Source organism: Zootoca vivipara, chromosome 2, assembly GCF_965207765.1.
Source record: "Zootoca vivipara chromosome 2, rZooViv2.hap1.1, whole genome shotgun sequence".
In the NCBI taxonomy this organism is placed as follows: Eukaryota; Metazoa; Chordata; class Lepidosauria; order Squamata; family Lacertidae; genus Zootoca; species Zootoca vivipara.
In genome coordinates, this window is record NC_142584.1 from 36,207,384 (window position 1) to 36,232,397 (window position 25,014).

Genomic DNA, 25,014 nt, shown 5'->3' on the forward strand with positions numbered 1-25,014 from the left:
CTGCATCGTTGACCCAGCTTTGCTGTCTTCGTATTAATCAACTTCAGTTCAACTGGCTTGGGACCTATCCAGAGAACCGTGAGGTGCCCTTTGCAGGAGTGGCGCATATGGTGGGCCAACACTGACATCACTGCTGCTTACCGGGTTGTGGCTACATTGGTATACTTGCAGAAGCAGCAGATTGGTGGCAGGAGCAGTCCCACCAGTGTACGCACACAGCCCCAACCTCACCACCATGGTGCCTCAGCCCCATACAGGTAAGTAGCTGTGATGCTGATGAAAGCCCAGCATACTTGCCTCTACTGACCCTCGGTTCTCTCTGCTTTATACCCCAGAGTGCTTGGTCCAGAAAATGAATACTGTATGGTTTGTGGGACCTTCCATTAATTGTATGCCAAGGTACCAAGACCAAGGTACCCAGCGGCGGCACTAGTCTTCTGGCTGCCCGGGGCGGCAAACTAGAAGGCACCCCGCCGCCGGGGGGTGGGACGTCCATTGCGCGCATGCGGCGCACGTCACGACGCACGTGTCACAATGCAGGACGCACACGTCACACTACGGAGTGGGTTGCTAGGGGGCGGTGCTCCAGCGCCAGCAACCCGCTCCATAGCGCAATGTGTGCTTCTTCCTACTCAGGCGGAGCGGTGAGGGGCGTCAGCGGAGACGCCCCTCACCGCTCCGCCTGAGTAGGAAGAAGCACAAAGCGCACGGCAAGCCGATCCATAGCGCTCTTTGTCTTCTTCCTACTCAGGCGGAGGCGGAGCGGCGAGGGGGTGCCGCGCCGCCCCCCGCTGACTGGAGCCCGGGCCCCCACCCCTCTCCCCCCTATTGCGATGCCCCTGCATCCCCTCCAATAACTCACACATCACTCAGAATTTAAGTTTAAGGTTTTTGGTATTTATTTGGCCACAACTTTATTTAAATACAACTAAATGTGAGTGGTTGCTTAGGCATTGGTTCCCGCCATCTGGCCCCCTCCTGGGACAGATCTGACTCCCGCTAGCGAACTAGGGAAGCCAGTAGGTGAGCACCCTCTGAGAGAGGATGGGGCAGGGAGCCACACCCTTCACCTCTCCCTCAGATGCTCCCCGAGGCTCCTGCGCGGTCCTAGCCCCTACCAGGGGTACGTACAAATGTGGAGCCCCAGGATTCCTTTAATGGAATACCCCTAAAGGCAGCAGCAATTTTGAGGGGCAGGCCCAGCCAAATCCTTGCCCCTCCCCATCCAATTTGAAACAATGCCTAACCGCAACCTTACAAGTTATTGCTACGCAGTAGGCAAAAACCACAGGGCACCAGCCAATCAGCCAAGTGGACAAAATTCCTACCAGGCCCCTGCTCCAAAACAGGCGACCCCATGACAAGCATAGCAATGTCAAGCGCAAAAAAACCCTAAATAAAGGCAGGGCTGGTGGGAGATCCGTTGTAAGTAGCAAAAGTGAAATGCAAACTGCTTCCTAAGAATATATACCGCTTTGGCTGTCAATCAAATCACTTGCATCATGACAATTTCCCCACCAACAGCAAAACCCACCAATCACTCATGTGGCCATCCAAACTGACCCACCCAACAACCCGGGGATGTCTTGATAATCCTTCCGCAACCCAAGCTCTCCTTAAGGGGAGAACTCGCTTTGTTGCAGTGAATGATAGTTCTAGGGGCTAATAGGGACAGTATTAGGGCACAGCTTTCTCAATGATAACAGATACTTGTGCAATGGAAGGGGAAGCTGAAGAGTCACCTTCCTTAGAAGGTGTGTAGGGGAAATTCCGTTCAGGAATACAGGGGCTCGGATATGCAATGTCCGTAACCCCCGGTCGGGGGCCAGGGCCATGTGAGAGCCCCTGGGAGCCTGAAGGGAGAGGGGAGGGCTAGCACATCCGGCTCCCTGTCTCTCCCTGTAGGGTTTCCCCTTGTTGACTTAAGGCTAGTCCTGTCCTTAGGGGACAGTTGGTGAACCAATGTCTACGCAACCACTCACATATTTTAATAAAGTTGTGGCCAAATTCATGCCAAAAACCCAAAACAAAAATTCTGTCTGTGGTGTGAATTATTTGAGGGGTGGTTTGGGGACCTCGACACGCAAGGATAAGGACTTCCACTTGTACAATGGGTTTTTCCTCGTCTCCTCCCCCATGCCCCCACAATTTGACTCAGGTGTAGGGAGGCGAACACCCAAAACAGCATGCGTGGGAAGAGAGAGTGAGGATTGTCCCATGTGACAAGCTGAAAGGCTTGCACAGATGGAAGGTTTGTCATAGCATAGCGTTGCATTCCACCCTTTATGTCTGGAATCTCCTAGGATCCAAGGTAGCACAGCTGTAAGAGAGCCTTGTCTGAGACCCTGGAGCGCTGCTGCCAAAGAGTGCTGAGTTAAATGGACTAATGGTCCAACTTGGTATAAGTCAGTGTCATGTTCTGGAGGGTAGGACTCAAACCAATGGCTTCAAGTTACAAGAAAGGAGATTCCAACTAAATATACAGAAAAGAACTTTCTGACAGTAAGAGCTGTTCAACAGTTGGATGGCCATCTGTCATGGATGCTTCAACCGAGATTCCTGCATTGCAAGGGGTTGGACTAGATGACCCTTGGGTGGACTAGATGACCCTTGGGTACCTTCCAACTCTATGATTCTATGTCTTCTGTAAATAATTTGAATGTGGCCTGGTAGAATTGGTTTAGGAAAAGCAAATCCTGGCCATTGTAAGTTGCTAGAATCATTGTTTCCTCATCAGCTTTATGATTCTATCGCAGTTCCTGAATTGCACCGGTTTTTCTTTTTAACATTTTAAGATGCAAGTATTTTTATTTTGGATGAAATTTATATTGATAACACAAAATAATCTTTATGGGGGTGGGGGGGTAAGAACTAACCCTGAATGCAAAGGTTGTGAGATAGACCCTTGGCCAGCCTGCAGCTACCTGCTGACAACTTCATAGCCAATAGCACCAACTCTCTCTGGCGCTTAATGCGGTGGATGTCTCATTTTTACCCTTCCCCCTTCTGCATATTTTTCATTTTAAAAGAGAAAATTTGAATCTTTCGTATGTTAATACATACATTACTTACAATAATTTACTACATATCTTATCTGTTAAAAAACATAAAGCTTTGTAAAATGATATTGAGCCGTGAGGCAGTTTCCCAACTTTCCATGTTCAAATATTAGGGCAATCTGGATCAAAAAGATGAAAAGAGATTCTGTAAATTGCCAAACCATTATTTTGTACGCATTGGAGTTCAATAGCTAGCAGAAGAGATGCCGTACCTCCTACTGTGTCACTGGGAATGTCTAGATTACAAGATACCCAACAGTTGCTTAATGAAGAATGGCAAGGAATTTCAACTAGGAATGCTTTGGATGCATTGCAAGTGCCATGGATTTCATGGTTCATGGACATAAAACTAAGCTACATCGAGCTTTATGCTGGGCCTTCTGTCTTCTTGCCCATCCACTCAATCCTCACATGTTTAAGTAAATCCTACCGAGTTCAGTGGGTCTGGTTGCCCTGAAAGTGTGAATAGAATGGCAGCCTTTAATGTTAGTGGCTCTTACTGCATTCCTCCATCCCTATATCTGTGGGAATTTATTTCCTCATCTACAACTGGAGATTCTCCCAGCCCCATGTGGGAACATACAACGGCTCCCCAACAGTGTATTAAACAGAGCTTACAGATTACACAAAACATACAAAAAAAAATGGATTAACCGTAGGAGGGGTGGGAAATCAGGGGAACTGAAATTATAAGAAAAAGAAGGGGGAAGGGGAAGAATATAGGAAATCTCAATAGGAAATAATAGCATAGAAAGGGTTTCTGGAGAAAAGTTGGAGAATTGAATGAAGCGAGGATTCAATACAAACTTTGCATAAATATAAATATTATATAGTGGTAGAGTAGCACTGAGTAGCCCCACTAAGCACAGCAGGACTTATGTCTGAGAAAAGGTACATAGGACTGCATTGTGAGAGTTTGGGCCATGAGCCCGGAAGCTTCCGGTTCAATTCTTACCTCAGCTGTGTACCTTGCTAGAGGTTGTCAGGAGACCCTGCTTTTCCTCAGCTTGTCATCTTCAATGAGAGGCTGAAAGTGCCTGCTTAACTTGCTGGACTTTGGTAATGCTAACTGAGGTAATGTATGTTTGAGGTAATTCAGTCATTTTGCTCCCACTTTCACTCTGCTAGCAACTGTTTATCAGCTCCATCTGGTACGCAGGCTGAGACCCTATCTGCTTGCCAACTCTCGCCAGAGTGGTGCATGCTCTAGCTATCTCTCGCTTGGACTACTGCAATGCGCTCTATGTGGGGCTACCACATAGGTGACCCAGAAACTAGAACTAATCCAGAATGCGGCAGCTAGACTGCTGTCTGGGAACGGCTGCCAATACCATGTAATACTGGTCTTGAAAGACCTAAATTGGCTCCAAGTACGTTTCCTAGCACAATTCAAAGTGTTGGTGCTGACCTTTAAAGCCCTAAACGGCCTCGGTTCAGTATACCTGAAGGAGCGTCTCCACCCCCATCATTCTGCCTTGACACTGAGGTCCAGCGCCAAGGGCCTTCTGGTGGTTCCCTCGCTGTGTAAAGCCAAGTTACAGGGAACCAGGCAGAGGGCCTTCTCGGTAGTGGCACCCGCCCTGTGGAACGCCCTCCCACCAGATGTCAAAGAGAAAAACAACTACCAGACTTTTAGAAGACATCTCAAGGCAGCCCTGTTTAGGGAAGCTTTTAATGTTTAATAGATTATTGTATTTTAATGTTCTATCGGAAGCCGCCCAGAGTGGCTGGGGAAACCCAGCCAGATGGGCAGGGTATAAATAATAAATTATTGTTGTTGTTGTTGTTGTTGTTGTTGTTGTTGTTACTTCAAAAGGGACATATTTGAGCTTTTGGATATCAGAGCAGTGCGTGGAATAAGCTGCGCTTCAGCCAGACTTTAGCACAATGAATTGCAGAGGGTGAGTGCGGAATGGAGAACAGGTGCAATAGCTGAGGCACAGCTTTCTTCCTTCTGCAAATGGTTTTCCAGAACAGAGTGCAAAGAAACCCACATGTGTCAGAACGTACTACACCTGCACACTTACCTTAATTAGGCATTTAATTACTGCATTTGATTGCTTTGCTGCCTTTCCCCACAATCCTGTTGGATCATGTTCCGTTTGGGTAAGCTTTGCTGCAGGGGATGGACAGGACAAATCCTGCTTTACTTTGTGACCCGTCTCCAAAGCAGCCTCCCATCGCCTGTTTTCCGACGAAAGAGAGAGAGAGAGAGAGTCATCGTTTGCAGCGTCACACCACAAGCCAGTTTTGCAGCTTTAGTCATGTACCAACACTGCACGCCCTTGGCCTCAAAAGAGACATTTTATGTATCGTATAATTTTATAGTTTAAACATACAGTACTGGTATGCACCTTTCTTGATACCAGTTGAATTATTCAAGAAATGCACCACAAATTAGTAATGATGTTTCTCAAAAAAGATACAAAATCAAAAAAGATTTTGTCAATTATGAAGTGTGAAGGGAGTGTTTTTTAAACATCGTGCTTATCTCAGGACAAGCACCCTTAGATATCAAGTAAAGTCATGAATGTAGAATCAGAACTGCTTCATTAGGTTTTCATTCATTTTAAATATCAATAAATTGCCACCCAATAGATTTCCATACACATGTAAATTATTTCTACTCTTGGTCTTGGTGATCAGTCAAGATTATAGGATTGTACAGCTGGAAAGTACCTCAAGGTAATCTAGTCCAACTGCCTGAAGTGCAGAAATCACAGCTAAATATAAACAAGAAACAACCAAAAGAGGCTACGTATTTTGGCAGGTGTACTTTATTTCTTCACGGAAAAATGACAGTAAAGGGAAAATGTGGGAATAACAGTAAGTATGCCCTTATGTACCTGATACATGGGATATATTATATTATATTATATTATATTATATTATATTATATTATATTAGGTACCACTGTGGTGTAAAGGTAAATGACATTTCCATGCACTCTGACACTCGTCACGGTGTTCCGTTGCACCAGAGGCGGTTTAGTCATGCTGGCCACATGACCCAGAAAGCTGTCTGTGGACAAACGCCAGCTCCCTTGGCCTGTAAAGCGAGATGAGTGCCACACCCCATAGTCACCTTTGACTGGACTTAACTGTCTAGGGGTCCTTTGCCTTTTGCCTTATTATTTACAAGCTAGCAAATGCCCTACTGATGCTCCCCGTCCTCCACAATTACAGAATTCCTATCCCTTTATTTTTAAAATCTGATTTTGAGTAGTTCTTCTTACTGTAATCACACATCTTTCTTTCCTTGTCATTTTCACCTCCTGACAGATCCTGCTGTGCAGGGGTGCACCACAGTTAATTTATATACTGAACAAGTTCCAACTAAAGATCAGATCTGTTTTGGATTAACGCCCCCACCCCCAATTAAATGGTGTGAAGAATTAGATAACGTATTTTTTAAATGCTGGGGTTGATGGGAATTGTAGCTCAAAACATCTGGAGGGCGCTGGGTTGGTGAAAGCTATATTATACTATAATAGGCATGGAAAACATCTTAAACAATTCTGAATTATACTGTTATTTCATGTATTTGATAAAAGGGGAACAAGGGTTCTTAATATTGTCTGTTGCTTTGTCTTCCTTCTCGTAATCTTATCATTTCAGTAAGTTTTGACGCAAAAACAGTTAAGCTCAGCTAAGACCATTTGAGTTCAGTGGGAGAGCATAAATCCCACGAAATTGGGCTTAAAAGGGTTTTACTTTGTCAGAATCATGTGTCTAGTTTTTTAAAAAATTACTTGCTCAACCAATAAGCCGAAGAGGAAAAATCGGGGGGGGGGGGGAATAATTTTTGAAAAAAGGAAGGAGAGGAGAGAGAAGTTGATTGGAAATCAAAATATGAAATGATATGATTCTGTAGAAAAGGTAGAAGGGTGAATGAAATGAGGATTCAGTAGAAACACTGCATAAAGATATCATAAAGTCTGGCCATAAACTACAAGCTTGCACTTAAACTCTCCGTCCTTAAAATACAGCTACTTTTCATTAACTAGAGTTCTGGAACAGGATAGGTTAATCGGGCTGATAAAGCTGTTTGTTTGGCTTTATAGGACTATGTATTTCCACATAAGCAGAAGCACATAAGAACATAAAAGTTAGGAACACAGGAAGCTGCCAGGGCGCGGGGCCGGCAGGGGGGGCGCTACGTGGCAAAGCCACGCGGAAGCCGTGCTGCGCGCTGCGAGGGCGGGGGCGCCGGAGCGATCTCTGCGCCTCAGCACCAGGGCGCCCGACCTGCTCGAGACGGCCCTGAGACTATTGATCCATCTAGCCCATGACCATCTGCACTGACTGGCAGGTATTAAAGCTGTCTGCACTGACTACCAGGGATTAAAACTGTGACCTTCTGCACCTGAAGCTCTCCAGCTGACCTATGGCCCTTACCCAAACTTGGAAGGGTCAACCAAAGACAAAACAAAAAACAAGCACTCAGGCTCTAAGCCCCTTGAACTCAATGAGACTTACTTTAGGGTATAGGATTGGACTGTCAGAATTGCAACAGAGGGGGAACCAGGGGACACAAGCTATTTTACATGTCTGAAGCAGGATAACAATGGAATTCTTCCTTACGTTCTCTTGGGTTTGGTATTTCATCAGTACTTTTCTTTTTTAAGATCCTACTGTGTTTTATCTAAACCATTTAGGGATTCTGCATATTATGTGACATATAGTAGAATTAAAATAAATACTTCAATGGCCTGTTTCCCACAATGTCTCCAGGAAGCACACAAGCAGGTCATGTAGGCAAAAGGTCTCTTTTGTTGTGCTACTGAGCAGCGCAAGCCCTAACCATCTTGACCAGTAGCCATTGATAGACTTATCCCATGTGAGTTTACTTTAAATGAGTTTAGATAGCTTAGACTATCTAAGGATGCTTCCAGACTGTTACTATTTTGGGGGAAAGGGTTGATTCACTAGTGTTTGGTGCTCTCCAAAGATGCACCAAAGCAATGCTCAGAGCTAGTTGGGGAGCTATTTGTGATAGTCCAGAATTTCTCCCTTCACTTCAGACCTTGTCAGCTGTCCTTGTAGCTGTGCAAGGAATGTGTGTACTGATAATTTGATCCAATTATCACTCTTTTAGCCTGTGGCTGTCATGTCAAGAGCTCTCCTTTCCCACTCCCATTCCCTGCATGCTTGGAGTGTCTGCAGCAGGACCTTCTGCAATGGAAAGTGAAAAGGAGATAACTTTCTCTGGGACAATTAAGCTCTGGAATGTACAGCAGGCCAAGGTCTATCTTGGGGCTCTGAGAGATTACACAGCCAGTACCTGATAGACCTTGCAGAGTTTTAATTCAGCTGTAAAACAGCAGAGGTGAGGCATGTGGACCCTTGATTAGAAATCTTTATGGCACTTGGGCTAAAGCAGTTTTAGTGTTAGGATTTTGTCCTGAACCCTTAACAAGTTGAGTGTAATAACCAGGGTAGTGAAACTCTTTGCTGATGGTAGGGAAGGGTAGGGAAAGCGTTTCTGGGTCTAATCCAGGGGTGAGATATTGCTGGACGCCTAAGTCATATCAGCCCCAGCCAATATGGTCAGTGTTCAGGAATGATGAGAGCTGTACTTTTTCAACACCCGGAGGTCACAGACTCCCTATCCCTGGTGCAAAGGTTCAGATATATAATGTCAGTCACTGGAAGCTATGTAGATAGCTCAATATAAAATATGCAAAGAATTGGGGAAAGGGGGTGGCTTTCTGTAGCCCCTTTGCATTGTATCAAGAGCCAGTTACACATGAAGTAGGAACCACACAGAAGTACGGTAGGAACTACAGTGTCCTATACACTTTTGGCCTCAGGGAGACCGTTTGCCACTAACATCCTTTGGAGGATGCTGCTTTCTAGATGCAGCTGTACTCAGGCTCCACATTCTTTGCACTTGGGCTACAACATTCGTGTTTCAGATAGGGGGATGGGGATAGAGAATGGAAGGGTTTCTTCAGTTCCTCTGAAGCGATTAGCAGACCTGAGGCTATGTATTGCGTGTGAGGGTTGAAATGTTAAAATCACCACCTACATACTAAAACACTGATGGGGGTCTGCCTCATCACCATATATTACCTTCGGTTACACCCCCACCCCCCCACCAGATTGTGAAGCTGTACACTGTAATGAAGACCTTGTGCTAAAGTTTATCAGGCCTAGTAAATGATCCAAGGGCTGGCTCAGTTTCAACCTTTAAGTCGTTGCCAATAAGGAGAAAGTTGGATAATGGTAAATAAATTAGCCATGGTGCATTCACTCAGCAAATGGCCCCCATCCATCTCCAGAGCATGTAATAAGCTTTCCCGACAGCCGGAATGTTGGCTAGGATGCTTCACTCCAAAATGCAAAACATAAGCATTGCGGGTTTTGACATTTCATCCCCAAAGTATGAATAGCAAATGGCAGCTGATTTTTAACTCTAGCTGTTGCTACACAGCACGCAGTCCCTCCAGAGCACTGCAGTGGCTTTCAGTTCTAAGGGAGCTTTGAGGGAATCACTTGTACTCCTGATGGTTGAAGCCCAGAGGGGAGGTGCTCAAAAACGTCAAAGCTGTGCAAATGCATCAAAGAATTCTGCTTTGCACATTATGTCAACAATGATGTTCCAGGGTTAAAAAGAAGCGGGTTACTAACAAATCAAATAAGTGACTTTACTGAATGCAAAATGTAAGAGTTTTAACTAAGAAGAAACCATGAAATGAAGCAAAGAACCACATGCAGATGACGTGTGGTGAGAAGGTTGATTGTACCTATCTGATTAGTCAGTTTTCAAGCAGCATTTCTGGCCATCCTTGGGAGGTTCTTTGTGGGCATGCACATGTTTGGAGTTTCAAAACTCCCACAGTCTCCTCTCTCACAAGCGACTCTCTGAAGCTCCCATGTGGACCTGCTCCCACTGTGGTCTTCCTTAGAGCTGCGCAAGCTATTTCCGGCGCTTTTTCAGGCCCAGAAGTGGGCAGGTGTACACCGGAAATGACGCAAGCACATGCGCGCAAGCCATTTCCGGCGCTTTTTCAGGCCCAGAAGTGGGCAGAAGTACGCCGGAAATGATGCTAGCATATGTGCGCAAGCTATTTCCGGCGTTTTTTCAGGCCCAGAAGTGGGCAGCCGCACTGCGCTGCGCCGGTAAGAGTGGGCGGCGGCAGCGGGCAGCGGGGATTGTCGCGGTCGTCACGGGCCGGATAAAAGAGGCATTCGGGCCGTATGTGGCCCCCAGGCCATAGTTTGGGGACCCCTGAGCCAGGGCTTTCACTCACACAAAGGAGCCCCTGTTTGCATGCATCTGTACACATGTATATATTATTACATTTATAGCCCAACTTTTCTCCAAAGAACTCAAAGTGGCATACATATTTTTCTCGCCTTCTTTCCTATTTTATCCTCAAATCAATCATGAGAGATGGTGGCTGGCCCAAGGTCACTGAGTAAGTTTCATGGCTGAGTATAGATTTGACCCTTAAGCCTCCCAGGGCCTAGTCTGATACCCAACCCACTATACCATACTAGATCTCTTTCACATTGATGCTGAACCTGGTGTGGCACCAAGATTGGCAGGGGAGGGGAGCGGAGCTACTGGGATTTGCAATGGCGCCAGAAGGCAATGCACAGAGGAAGCTCAAGCAAACTCCTCCCTGTTTCCAAGCTGCAACCAGGATGCTAAGTGAAGTTTTGTCTTTTGCTTGTTTTTCTGGTAATTTGGGCTGTAGGAAAGCTCAACATAAAATTTAGAACACTGTAACGAACTTTGGAAGACTGTTCTACCACTGAAAAACCCATCTGCCAGCTTTAGCAAAGCTCCTGTGGCTTTTCTAGGGCAAAACTCTCCAATCGTTTTATTCGCCCAATACTATAGACTTGCACTTAAAACTGTTAATTCCAAACAATTCCTCTCCATCTACAGTGACTCCAAGGCTACTTCCATTCATAAAAATGCTTCTGAAGGGGAAGACATCTTCATTGATTAAAATGGCTCCAAGTGCATTTTGCTCTTGCTCTCCCCCCCCAGCTCTTCCCCCCACCCCCACCCAAACCAGAACTAGAACCAGTTCCAATTAATCTAAAATCTAAATCAACCTAAAATCTTGTTGAGACAATGAAGCTTTCCTTCTTCATTCAAAGCCCATGTTGCAGCCCTGCTGGTCTCCATAGGGTTGCCATGGTTATTTTGCAAATAACTGATGTCATCTCTCTTTTGTAACTGTGAGGCCTTTTCAGCTGACCGGCTCTGGAGAGAGCAGTTTAAAATTCGAAGACATAGACACCCAAGGTCTTACTGAGAGGACTCTGCTACTGGAATGGCAATTGCAAGGGAAGCCATGGGAGGGAAAGAGAGGGAGAGGAGGAGAAGAGAAAAGGTTGCGTGTGAACTAGATGGGTCCCTTAAGGTTGCACAAGAATTGATGGGAAATGAGGGTGGCAGGCACCAAAGGTATTGTGGGTAAACAATGATAGCACTGATAGCAGAAAAAGATTGAAATCCATAAGAAAGCTAACTGAAACTGTTGAATAGATAGAAAGAGAAAGGCAGTCAAAATGATACAAAAGCAGGGAGGGAAATGGAGAAATAAGCTGTTTGCGTTCTGACTTAGGAATTGAAAAGCAGGATAAGCGTGCAGGACTTTAAATGTGTTCCAGATAGTGAAGGTCATATAGCTAATGCTCCAGAGTTGGCATCCTTCTGTTTGGCGATTAACTAATGCATATAGCACAACATTTTGCCAATACGAAACGCTTATTTATTTATGGACATATTCAAAACCCCATGTATTCATATTAATTAGTATTTTAATCCTTGAATAGGCACATTAACATAGATGCCTGTGTGACAAGGCTACTCCATTTAGCATGAGAAAAGATGCAAAACTGGCCTCATAGGAGTTCTTTATTGGGCAAAATAAATGCCCTTTGTGTGAAAAGAACGCATGGTACAATCAAAATCTAGAGGTTAACTTGTTTTTTTTAAATAAAAAAATCACAACAGATTCATAATTATAAGTCAGAACAGTTCAGTTAGGCAGGCAAAAGCTATAGCAAAAGGGAGAAAGTCACTGGTTTCTTGACCTAGTCCCATAATGATCTTATATGAAAGGTTGCTTGCATATTCCTCTAAGTACATGCATGTAAACACAACACTCTCCCTCTAAAAAAATCCCAGAAGTCTCAGTCTTGGGGTTAGAATAGTTCTGTCACTTAAAATTTATTATTATTATTATTATTATTATTATTATTATTATTATTATTATTATTTATTGATAGAGTGGGTCTCCTGAAAATACACATCTCGTGTCAGAGGTAAAGAGGGTAAAGAGGTGCACCCTCAGCCTTAGCTGAAAGTGAAGGTGTTGGATGTACCTCTGTGGTGAGGGAAATACACAACTTAGGGGTTGCCACAGACAATGCCCTCTCTCAGGTCATCACCCCCTGAACTTCTGAGGGCAGCTGGACCCTCTGCTGATGATAACACCCAAGGGGAGAACAGAGGCAACGGTATATGCATAGGACCCCCCACCCAATAAACTGGCTAGTTGCTTCCTTCCTATACAGTGATGGTCAAAGTGCACGTAACAGCCATCAGATGAAGGATATCTATCTATCATCTATATCATCTATCTATCTATCATCTATCTATCTATCTATCTATCTATCTATCTATCTATCTATCCACCATATATTCCGGCGTATAAGACGACTGGGCGTATAAGACAACCCCCAACTTTTCCAGTTAAAATATAGAGTTTGGGATATACTCACTGTATAAGAAATACGACCCGGCGTATAAGACAACCCCCAACTTTTGAGAAGATTTTCCTGGGTTAAAAAGTAGTCTTATATGGTATCTATCTCTGTAGGTGTATCTCCACATGAAATACACTAGTTGAAATACACATGAGCTGAACTAGTTGTGGTTTGTGGTTCCTACGTGAAACATTTCCGTCCAGTGTCTGACTGAGCCCCTTATCGCCTGTGCTGATAACAACTCTCCATTGTCAGGTAGAGGTTTTGCCCAGTTTGCTACTTTGGTTCCTATAACTAGAGAGTGGAGGCATCCAGAAAAGTTGACCAGGGACAATTATACATGCTTTGTATACTCTATATATGTGGTATGATATAAATTATGCACTCTTACCATCAGTGCTTTTTTATAGAGAAAAAGGTGCCAGAACGCACCTCTTTGGACTGGTGTCTCCTCACCAGCCAGAGCCTTGTTGAAGCTGCTCCACTTAGGCACGGAGAGGCTTCCTCACTTCAGCTGAGCAGCTTCACGAGCTCCTCCCACTTCTTGCTTGTTCAGCTGTGGTGGGGCTCAGCTGAGAGGTGTCAGAACGGTGTTCCGGAGAGTTCCGGCTAAAAAAAGGTCCTGCTTACCACTCTTACACACTCTTATCATTGTGGCCCTTCGACATTATCTAAAGAAGGAACATATCTCTGCTTCTCTTCTGTTATAAGATTTGAACTCACAAAATTATAGGCACAAACCTGGAAAGAACACCATACCTACTCCATTGAGACACAACATCTGGGGCCTTTATCAGCAGCTGGCCATAGATTGGGCAATTTTCCTCTCCAGAATATGTACTGGGGACCTGTTTGTGGAAGCAGGGATGAAATTGCTCTGTCCTTCTTGTGAGTTCCACATGAGAAGTAGAAGACTTCCATGGGCATGTACCAGCCTTTAGCTGTCCTGAATGAGCTGGACTTATTCTTATTTAGTTCAAAAGATTTCATGGATTTAAATATGAATGAATGCCCCATTTTCTCTGTAGTTAATTTTTGCTAATGGAGGGTTGGCTTGAATGTAAGCAGCCACAGAAAAGAGCTGGTCTCCGTAGTCTGAGAATATTAATAAGAAACCCAAACTAAATGGTGACCTGTTTGCCCTGAGCTTCTGCTTTAAACTGGGTCACGTCCAGGAAGCTGACAAAAATATCCCCGCCACGGTAATTCATTCTCCCACACTTGTGCCTTGAAATAGACTCCTTTGTTTTTGTTTGGTTGCCTGCAAGACTTCTCTCCCTGCCTCTTGAATTCTTGCACTTCTTATTTGTATGAATTTATCACTCTCTTGATCCCAAAATAGCCTCAGTATTTTGGGACATCTTTGGAACACTCAAGTGTCTTTAGGAATGTGGTTGTGAGCCATCCAAGGCGATATATCATAAAACTGAACTCAGGCCACTGAAGAAGCTGTTGAAAAAAAGCTCAGCATAACTTTCAAGTGGCGTAACAACCCACTTGTTTGTTTGTGTTTGTGCATGTACAATTCCATGAATTATCAAGACGCTCCAAAAGAAGTCTCAGTGCTCCTTCTTTATCACGTTAAGCATGCAATGGACTTAAAAACTTGAGCTCATTCATCCTCATGAAGGAGAAGGAGGGCAGGGCATTACTAAACAAGGTTGGACAGTGGTGCCATTGGGGAGGCACTTTAGGGTAGATGTCCGGGATACCACTTAGCAGAATGAGCAGGAGGCGGCAAACACATTTTGTGCTTCAGAGGAGAAGCAGACTGATGATGCTCCTTAGCATATCAAGGAAGGTGTTTAACAAAGCTAAAAGAATCACCTCCCAAGCCTCATCGGGCAGGAGGATCCCAAACATGTTGATCACTTAACAAGTGAGCATGAAGTCAAAATCCAAATATTGAGCAATGGCTTCCAATTTGCCGCCTCTTTTATCCCATTCTCTAGTTTGATACTTCCAAGACAACTCTTTTGGGGGAAAGCTGCTGCCAGTTATTGGCAATATTGGGCCTGACTTGGAGAGTTTAGTAGTGCATTCTTACTCTCCTTGGTATGCAAACACGGAGTCCTGTGTTGGAAACCCTGGATTCACTGCATTAACAGATGAAATGCATACAGTATTCCTCTGATCTAGAGCCTTGCTAGTTTGAACATATTTTAACCTTCAGCTCTTTCTGTTGTGTGTTTGTGCGTTGCTACCTCCTGGATCTAGTCCTGCCCTCTTAAAGAAATTCACAGTGGCAAATATTTCCATTTCTTCTTTCCATAAATATGTACACTAATCACTAGTAGATACCCCTGCCATCCCCTCCACTGGCAGGACACAACTCAGTACACTCCCTGTACAAAACCACCATACTTGCTATCCTAGCTCTGCTTTGATGCAGTGCTTATTACAGCTTCCCCCACAACTCCCATCAGCCCTGGCCTGTATGGCCAGTGGTCAGGGTTAATGGGAGTTGTAACCCAAAACATCTGGAGGGCACCAGGTTAGAGAAGGCTAGTTTATTGAGATATTAAAGTGGCATTGACCATCCAGTCCCAGTTGGACTCAACCCCACACCCTTTTGCTCAGAAGTGAGCCTTGCTGTGCTCAGTGCAGTTTACTCAGTGCAGTTTACTACTACTACTAATGATTTATATAACCCCCTTCATCACGAGATCTCAGGGCAGTTCACAGAGTAAAAACACTAGGTAAAGGTAAAGGGACCCCTGACCATTAGGTCCAGTCGTGACCAACTCTGGGGTTGCGGCGCTCATCTCGCGTTATTGGCTGAGGAAGCTGGCGTATAGCTTCCAGGTCACGTGGCCAGCATGACTAAGCCGCTTCTGGCGAACCAGAGCAGCACACGGAAACGCTGTTTACCTTCCCACTGTAGCTATTTATCTACTTGCACTTTGCCATGCTTTCGAACTTCTAGGTTGGCAGGAGCAGGGACTGAGCAACGGGAGCTCACCCTGTCGCAGGGATTTGAACCACCAACCTTCTGATTGGCAAGCCCCTAGCTGTGGGTTAAACCACAGAGCCGCCACCCCAAAAACACTAGGTAGAAACAGTTTAAAATAGTTTTTTTAAAAAAACAACAACAACAATAGCCCCTTCCCACAAACACAAATGAAAGGCTGTAGAATATTAATCAGCCCAAGGCCTGGTTGAAGACGAATGTTTTTACCTGGTGCCTAAAGATATATAATGAAGGTGCCAGGCAAACCTCCCTGGGGAGAACATTCCACAAACAAAGACTTAACAACCGAACATTATGAAAGACAAGAGAATGCTGCTGTGCCTGCATTTCCTATCCTAGGTAAATATGGACATACTGCCAACAAACCCGTTGTTGTCTCACCTTACTGGCTATTATTTATAGAGAGTTACTTCCAAGTCAAACATACCAAAGCCAGCCATTTGTGCTTTATACTGCAAGAGGTCCCTAACAATGTGAAGACCCAAGCCATGGCTTACTCGGCCATGGCTTACTCCTAAATCCAGTACCACAGGCAGAAATATGACAGGTTACGAGATGAATAGCGGTGCCCTTTGCTTTCTGCCTGTTGGGAAGCTGTTAAAGGTACAGAGCCTTTGTCATATATGTTTAAGGCTGAAACACTGTGCCCTCTTTCATAGGACGAAGCAACATGGAACTCTGTGGGGCTTAACTTCCAAGAAGATTACACGGTAAGCTAAAAATATTCACTCTGTTGCGTTGGCGCTTTGTTTGGTTCTAAGTCTCAGGTATAATTAACACATGGTTAAAAGAAAGAAAGAAAGAAAATCATTTTCAAATCTGGTGGCTGCTAATTAAGTTGGGTGCCACTGCTGCAATAAACCAGGTGCTGCCTTGCTACGAGGCAATGAACTTGCTTCATAGCAAGGACTTGTTAGTTCCTGGAGATTGTAATCCCAGTGAAGGACAGCCACTCTAGCTGCATATGGCACAAGAGCTATTATTTCAGGGTGCCCAGCCAAATAATATTGAGAGATACAGATCACACACCCTATGGGCTTCTTGGGTGGGTGGCCATGCTCTGTACACAAAATTGGCCTACTCTTTGAGAAGCAGCACTGTGTGAGCGTTTATTTATGTTTAAGGCTGCCCAATCATTTGAACATAAGCAGAGTTGGGTGCACTTTCAACCCCTAAAAGTTCAAACCCTGTTGAGAGAGAGAGAGAAGAGAGAGAGAGAGAGAGAGAGAGAGAGAGAGAGAGAGAGAGAGAGAGAGAGAGAATATCCCCCCAATGTTTTCTTTCAGCAAACTATGCTTAATATAAATTGTTGCATAAATATGCTTAATTTGCAACCTCTGTTTTGAAGAATGTTGACTTTTTTTGAGCAGGGACTTGGGTGTCTTGGGAGAAATCACTAAGAGATAACACTATCACGGAAGGACTAACCATCCCCCTGTGTTGCAGTCCCCTCCCTATATGTATAAGGCACTTCAAGGCTGCATACATTTACATGCTAAATGGGGAGTGAGACAAAGCATTGGGGTGGGTGGGTAAGAACTCAAAGCATGACTTCCACCATAGAGTTGGAATAGGAGCATAGGAAGCTGCTTTCCACTGAGTCGGACAATTGGCCAGTTGGCTCACTATTGTCTGACTAGCAACAGCTCTCCAGGGTTTCAGAGAGGAGTCTTTCTCCAGCTCTACTTGAAGATGTCAGGGATGGAACCTGAGTTATGCTCTACCACTGAGTTAAGGCCTCTTCCCAGGGCCAGCTTACCCATAGGCGCTAGGGGTGCGGGGCACCCGGGTGGCGGGCTCTCAGGGATGCCAGGCCGAGAGTCCAGGGCCGAGATTTGGAGTGTGGGGATTGAAGAGATATTAAAGTGACATTGACCATCCAGTCAATGAGCCCATCGGAGTGCTGCAGCTGGGCGGCTCCACCCTCCTGTGTGCCTGGGATTGGTGGGCTGTCGTGTCGAGAGGCCCGCCCGGCAAACGCATGCTGGTCACATGAGGTGTCCAGCTTCCCTTCCAAGCCTCTGCAGAGATTGCTCTCCTCCCTCCACCCGCAGAGGAAAAACAGTAATCCTCATCTAAAGCCTAGGTTTGGACAACAAGTTCAACTCGATTTACCAGCAATTCATTGTTGTGAAGATATGAGGTTGGATATACAGGCTTATCTCTTACTCTTATTTATTTTTCTCTTTGCCAGCTAACACCCAAATAATGAAGTAAGGCAAATACATTTCCTCCTTCTCTATAAAGCCTGAAATAAGTTTTCATAAGGCATAGCAAATATAAGCACAGTTTATCCACTTGAAGCTCTCTTCTGGACAAGAGATTCATTTAAGCTAGGGATATATTTCCTTGCATTCCCCAAGTATCTGCCAAACAGCTAGGCTCTGTAGTAAAGTCTCAGCATAGCTATCACACAGGACCTTGCATAAAACTGTAAAACTGAAGAATGGATTATCTGTGTCTTTCACATATGCTAATGGAGAAGCTGTGGCGCTCCAGACACTGAATGGACTACAACTCTCATCATTTTTGACAATGGACTGTGCTGTCTGGGGCTGATGGGAAATGGAGTCCAACAACATTTGGAGGACACAGGTTCCCTATCCTTGATTCCTTACCCACAACTGATCAGGTGACCATCCACGTTCCACACCTAGTGCAGCATTCTGTTCTAACAGTGGCTAGGCAGGTGCTTATATGGGATGCCCAAAAGCACTCTCCCCACATTGAATCCCAGCAAATTGTGTTCAGAGACATGCTGTCTCTGACAGTGGAGGTAGAGCCGAGTCATCACAGCTAGTAGCCACTGATCAAAGGAAAAGGAGAGGGCAGGGTGCTTACTTTGTACCCTTAGCACTTGTGTAAAAGAGAGTTTTGGAAGACACAGCTTATCATGCTAGGGTAGGAAAATCTGCCACTGCTGAAAAAACTTTATTCAGAGCAAATATTGAATGTAAAGGTAAAGGTGCCTCTGACCGTTAGGTCCAGTCACGGACGACTCTGGGGTTGAGTGCTCATCTTGCTCTATAAGCCGAGGGAGCCAGCGTTTGTCCGCAGACAGCTTCCGGGTCATGTGGCCAGCATGGAGAGTAGTGACTAGTGGGGTGCCACAGGGTTCTGTCTTGGGCCCAGTCTTATTCAACATCTTTATCAATGACTTGGATGATGGGCTTGAGGGCATCCTGAGCAAGTTTGCAGATGACACCAAATTGGGAGGGGTGGCTAATACCCCAGAGGACAGGATCACACTTCAAAATGACCTTAACAGATTAGACAACTGGGCCAAAGCAAACAAGATGAATTTAAACAATGAGAAATGTAAAGTACTACACTTGGGCAAAAAAAATGAAAGGCACAAATACAGGATGGGAGACATGTGGCTTGAGAGCAATACATGTGAAAAGGATCTAGGAGTTTTGGTAGACCACAAACTTGACATGAGTCAACAGTGTGATGCAGCAGCTAAAAAAGCCAATGCAATTCTGGGCTGCATCAATAGGAGTATAGCATCTAGATCAAGGGAAGTAATAGTACCACTGTATTCCGCTCTGGTCAGACCTCACCTGGAGTACTGTGTCCAGTTCTGGGCACCACAGTTCAAGAAGGATACTGACAAGCTGGAACATGTCCAGAGGAGGGCAACCAAAATGGTCAAAGGCCTGGAAATGATGCCTTATGAGGAACGGCTTAGGGAGCTGGGTACATTTAGCCTGGAGAAGAGAAAGTTAAGGGGTGATATGATAACCATGTTAAAATATATAAAAGGATGTCATATGGAGGAGGGAAAAAGGTTGTTTTCTGCTGCTCTAGAGAAGCGGACATGGAGCAATGGATTCAAACTACAAGAAAGAAGATTCCACCTAAACATTAGGAAGAACTTCCTGACAGTAAGAGCTGTTTGGCAGTGGGATTTGCTACCAAGGAGTGTGGTGGAGTCTCCTTCTTTGGAGGTCTTTAAGCAGAGGCTTGACAGGCATATGTCAGGAATGCTTTGATGGTGTTTCCTGCTTGGCAGGGGGTTGGACTGGATGGCTCTTGTGATCTCTTCCAACTCTATGATTCTATGATTCTATGACTAAGCCACTTCTGGCGAACCAGAGCAGTGCACGGAAACCCCATTTACCTTCCCGCCAAAGCGGTACCTATTCATCTACTTGCACTTTGACGTGCTTTCGAACTGCTATGTTGGCCTTCTGATCGGCAAGCCCTAGGTTCTGTGGTTTAAACCACAGCGCCACCCACGTCCCTTAATATTGAATGTACAGGATGCCTATCCAGCTTTGTATTCGCTCAATCTCAATTGCCCATCAGTGAAATGGGAATAATATTGATCTTGGGGCAAACACAATAAAGATTGCAAAGCACAGACTGAAGCGCTGTACAAACAACACACGGGAACATGACTAATATGATCACTCTATACATACGGTAGTACACAAGAAAACCACTGACAAGTGCATGCAGAAACAGCTTGGAGTTGGAGAGCTTCCCAGCTGTAACTCTACATTTTTGAGACAGGTTGTCTATTGTGAATACACCTGAAAGAGAGTGTTTTCCCCCTCCTTTGGTCATTTCTCGAACAGCATACTCAGGGGTGCCTCCTGTGAAAGAAATGGCCAGTCTTACGCATGGCGTTTTCCAGGCTGTGGATTCCAAAGCAAAGCCTGAACTTGAAGCAGCAAAGAAGCAAATTGCTTCCCCTCCACAGTTGTAGGATGAGGAGTACAGAGGCTGATTCAGTCTTGAGCTGCCAGGCGTTCCTGCCAGTGTCACTCAACCAGCAGAGAGGGACTAACTGGGTGAGGGCGGAACAATAGAGAATGGGCTGTCAAAAGACATGCCCAAGAACAGAATGGTGGGGGGTGGGGTGGAGGAATGATGAATAGATGCTTCCTACACATGTTTACAAGGAGAGGCATTGATCCCCAGCATGCTGGGTGCCTCCAGGGTCACTAGCACAAGAGGGAAGAGATAAAAGAGTCACTGTCAGTATAACAGCCCCAGGGCAGAAGGAATTTCTATCAGAGGGACCAGGGAAATAAGAGACACTTTACTGTGGAGTTAGAAGTTGCAGCCTTCATGTGTGGCAGGAAAGCATCTGGGTGTGGGCTGCAGGGAGAAGGGATGCTAAAATAACTCCTATTTCTCCACAAAAATCCCTTGAGTTATTGCTTCCTAATGAAGAATGTCATGAAATGTCACAGATATTGCTAGCATAGGACCTAGAATAGAGAACTGTGTATATAATTCCCGCAGTTTCTTCTAGCAATGTTCAGCATATGTGGCCTGCAGATTTATTTTAAGAACGAAATTTTAAGAGCCTTGCTGGGTGAGGCCAAAGGCTCATTTAGGCCAGCATCTTGTTCTTACAGTGGCCAATCAGATGTTTATGGGAAGCCCACAGGCAGGGCCTGAGTGCAACAGGGCCATCCCAACTTGCGATTCCCAGCAACTGGCATTCAGAAACATACCACCTCCAGCGCTGGAGGTGGTGCACAGACATCACATTGTGGTACTTCTGTTGGTGAAATATTCATATCATTGCAAAATGTGGGTATTTTGTGCATATACGGCTTCCATAAATCTGCCACTCTTGACATTCTTGGCTTCACCCTGCACTCCACTGTGACATCACCCGTTGTGAAATGTTTTATCCTTCTGGCAATCTTAGTTCATGCAAGTGTTTCAGATATAGTGGTTGAAAAGTGTTAGCAGGAGTCTTTCTGCATTTTTTTTTGGTTTAGAAACACGCACACCCTTCCAAATCTCTTTCATAACGCCTACACTCCAGTACCTACAAAGTTTAGCATTTCCAGAAGAAAAAACAACCCAAGATTTGTTCAACTGTAAAGATCAGCCAAGTATGTATTCAATTCATGCACCTCACTCTGAACTAGAAGAAATATACTGTGGTGGTATGCGATATATATATAGTCTCCTCTGGAGCTGAGAAGACAGAGAGGCTTCACTTGTGCTGAAACCACATGACACACAACCCCCCCCCCCCGCCCCCGAAACCTCATGGGGGAACAAGATGTGTTGGAGAGTTAATGCTTTGAGCCTTTCCATCTTATATGCTTCAAACACCTTGTAGTTACCAAAATAAGGTGGCTCCTAAAAATGTTTGTTCAGCAGGCTTAAAAATGTGTTCCGTGTGCTTAAAATGCATTAAATTTAATCCCCAATAATATTCTGGTTTTAATCTGTTATAGAATATTTAGGCATGCCAAATGACTTATATATGTATCTAATTAATTCAGACTCTTAAAGCAAGGAACCTGGGGCAACAACTCTATCATCTTACAAGTGACTATGCATGTCGTAGGCTCAGAAACAGACAAAAAATAAAGACACCAGATTTCCCCCATTTTATTTCTGTGCCCCTAAATACACCTAGTAGGAAGTAACAGTACAACCCCATACATGCAGAAACTGAATTAAGTCCCATGGAGTCTAATAGAGCGTCCTTTTAGGGTAGTGAGTATAGGATTGCAGTCTACAGCTGTAATCTGAATAGACATGTATACAATTTGCACTGCAAGGCTATTTGAACAGTAAAACCTAGTCAGGTGTATAGCAGGGATGGGCAACCTGTAGGCCTCCAGATGTTGTAAGACTCTAAATCCCTTCAGACCCAACCAACATGGCCAATGTTTAGGGGTAACGGGAGGCTGACATCTGGAGGGCAACAGGCTCCTCATCCCTGATATATAAGATGCTATTAGTCATGATAGCTAATGGAGGCTCCATTGCCTCTGAATCCCAAGGGCTGCTGTCTTTGCTACACTTCACCTTTGAGCTTCTCGATGCAGCTGGCCAGCCAGTGATGGAAACACCTTTGCCTGATCCAAGCATGGCGATGCCTAGATCCTTAGGACTGCTGGATTAATTGAGAGAACATTATACATTATAAATCATTTTAGGGGGAAACCCTCCCACAAAATAAGTGCAAAGTAGTTAGCAGCATAACTAGCAGCAAGGCAAGCAAATGCTAGGTTTATTCTGTCCAGTGCTTTTTTTCCCTAAAAAAATGTTTAGGGGTACTCTCAATTTTCTACTCATATTGAAATAGTGCCCCTCAATGAGGCCAAACTTAGATTCACAAAACGTTTAGGGGTATGCGTCCCCCTGCGTCCACCCAGAAAAAAAGCACCGATTCTGTCTTATTACAACTACTATAGAACTATTATTTGTCCCCAAAACTTGCACAGAGCATTTTAAAGTTGTGTGCATGTGTTCTGTTCTTTACACACACAAAACACATTGAACTGATTCCCCACCCCGGTTATAGTTTAATAACATTCTCCTGTAATGGCACAAGAGGCAGTTGTGGTTTTTGTCTGCTGTGCGGGATGCAGGAATATACGAGAGATCTGCTCAGCAGACGCCGTCTGAAACATTCCAAGACAAACACCAGGCCGCCCCCATCTTCTGCTGGTTGCTCTCTGTCCTACAATTCACAGCTCGTGACTCAGAGGAGGGCAGCAACAAACACACAAAATGCCAAACTAATTATTTCGCTTTGTCAGCTCGGTAAAAAGCATTATTATTTTGGTAGGAGGCTGTGTTTTCATAAAGAAAGCCTTTGAGAAAACAAAACAATTAAAAAAACCCTCAGTGACCTCTCTCTCTCTCTCTTTGTGTGTGTAGAACTTTGGTTGAAATTGCCAAGTCATCAAGAACGCAGGTGCAGTTTATGACCCCTGCTGTTTGGACATCCACACACACTCCCATTCCTATTTGGTTAGAACTAAGGAATGAGAAACGAAAACATGCAATGGGTCAGAAATCTTTGCTTGAATGAGCTGACAAGTTGAAGACGGTGAACATCTCTACCAGCTTGTGCCAAAGGAGCTGGATGATGATGATGATGACGATGACGATGACTATTTTTTAAAGAAGCACAGTTTGGAGTCAAGTTTTCTTTTGGTAAAAAAAAAAATCAGTGACCATCTTCTCTGGTTTTACTGACACACTCACAATTTTACACTTTATTCTTGCTCTTGCCCGCTTTACGTTAATGGGACAAAACAATTATCCATGTCTGCAGGATTGAATACACAACATCTGTCAGTGGGCACCCGAGAAGCTCTGAAGAGGATTGGCATCTTTCACAAATATCACAAAGACACACAGAGAAAGATTATGAGTTCTTCTTTATTGCTTAAATGAAGACTATGCTGATATTCTCCCATTTTGATTTTTAATTAAAAGCAATGGTTTTGGTAACGCTGAAATATTTTTCAGAAAGCTCTTAGAATATTCACATTCATATTATTATTTTAAAATGTATGCCTTTTCCCTGCTCCCCATTCATCACATGGATGATTCTAGTTATTTGGGGATACAGAATGGGATAATATCATGATTCTATGTATCCAGGCCAATCATACTTGGCCTAGCAGCAGTGAGAGGCACAAACAAGGTGGCACCTTTCCATTTCCCCATAGGTGGTGAAACGGAATGGGCCATCCCTGGCGGGAGGGAAGTATGCGCAGCCCGGGGTGATTTGCTTGATGGGATTGTTTGCTGCAGCGATGATTGATGTTCCAGGCATATTGATTCATACTTTGTGATTTATACTGTTTTTATTTATTCCTTGCATTTATTGTACCCGCATCTTCTGCTGGTTTATTTATTTATTCTTTATTGCATATTTTTTTTCTTCATTGAGGCGTGTTGCTTTTACAGTCCTACCTCGGCTCCCAAACACCTTGGGAGTTGAATGTTCCAGCTCCCGAATGATTGAAAACCAGAAATGAGTGTTCCAGTTATTTCGGAAGCCAAATCGGAAGCCGCGCTTTGGTTTCTGAATGTTTCAGAAGTAGAACGGACTTCTGGAATGGATTGCGTTCGACTTCCAAGGTACGACTGTACACTGGTACCTCGCAAGACGAATGCCCTGCAAGACGAATTTTTCGCCAGACGAATGCATCTTGCGATCTGATGGTAACTCGCAAGACGAATTATGTTTTGCGAAAAATTCGTCTTGTGAATCGCGGTTTCCCATAGGAATGCATTGAAATTTAATTAATGTGTTCCTAGGGACCCAGGTGGCGCTGTGGTTAAACCACTGAGCCTAGGGCTTGCTGATCAGAAGGTCGGCGGTTCGAATCCCTGTGACGGGGTGAGCTCCCGTTGCTTGGTCCCAGCTCCTGCCAACCTAGCAGTTCGAAAGCACGTCAAAATGCAAGTAGATAAATAGGAACCGCTACAGCGGGAAGGTAAACGGCGTTTCCATGTGCTGCTC

General features: G+C 44.6%; 2 long non-coding RNA genes across 2 annotated transcripts in view; one reads left to right on the forward strand and one right to left on the reverse strand.

Moving 5' to 3' along the window:
- On the forward strand, positions 1–23,995 carry LOC148686813 (uncharacterized). The gene is made up of 3 exons (XR_015948060.1): positions 1–257; positions 16,424–16,474; positions 23,415–23,995. It is a non-coding gene; the product is annotated as an uncharacterized LOC148686813 (long non-coding RNA).
- The window catches only part of LOC148686812 (uncharacterized), a 60,068-nt gene that overhangs the window by 19,543 nt on the left and 15,511 nt on the right, over positions 1–25,014 (reverse strand). The window contains exon 2 of the long non-coding RNA XR_015948059.1: positions 5,087–5,243. This is a non-coding gene — a long non-coding RNA (uncharacterized LOC148686812). The remainder of the gene's footprint in view (positions 1–5,086; positions 5,244–25,014) is intronic.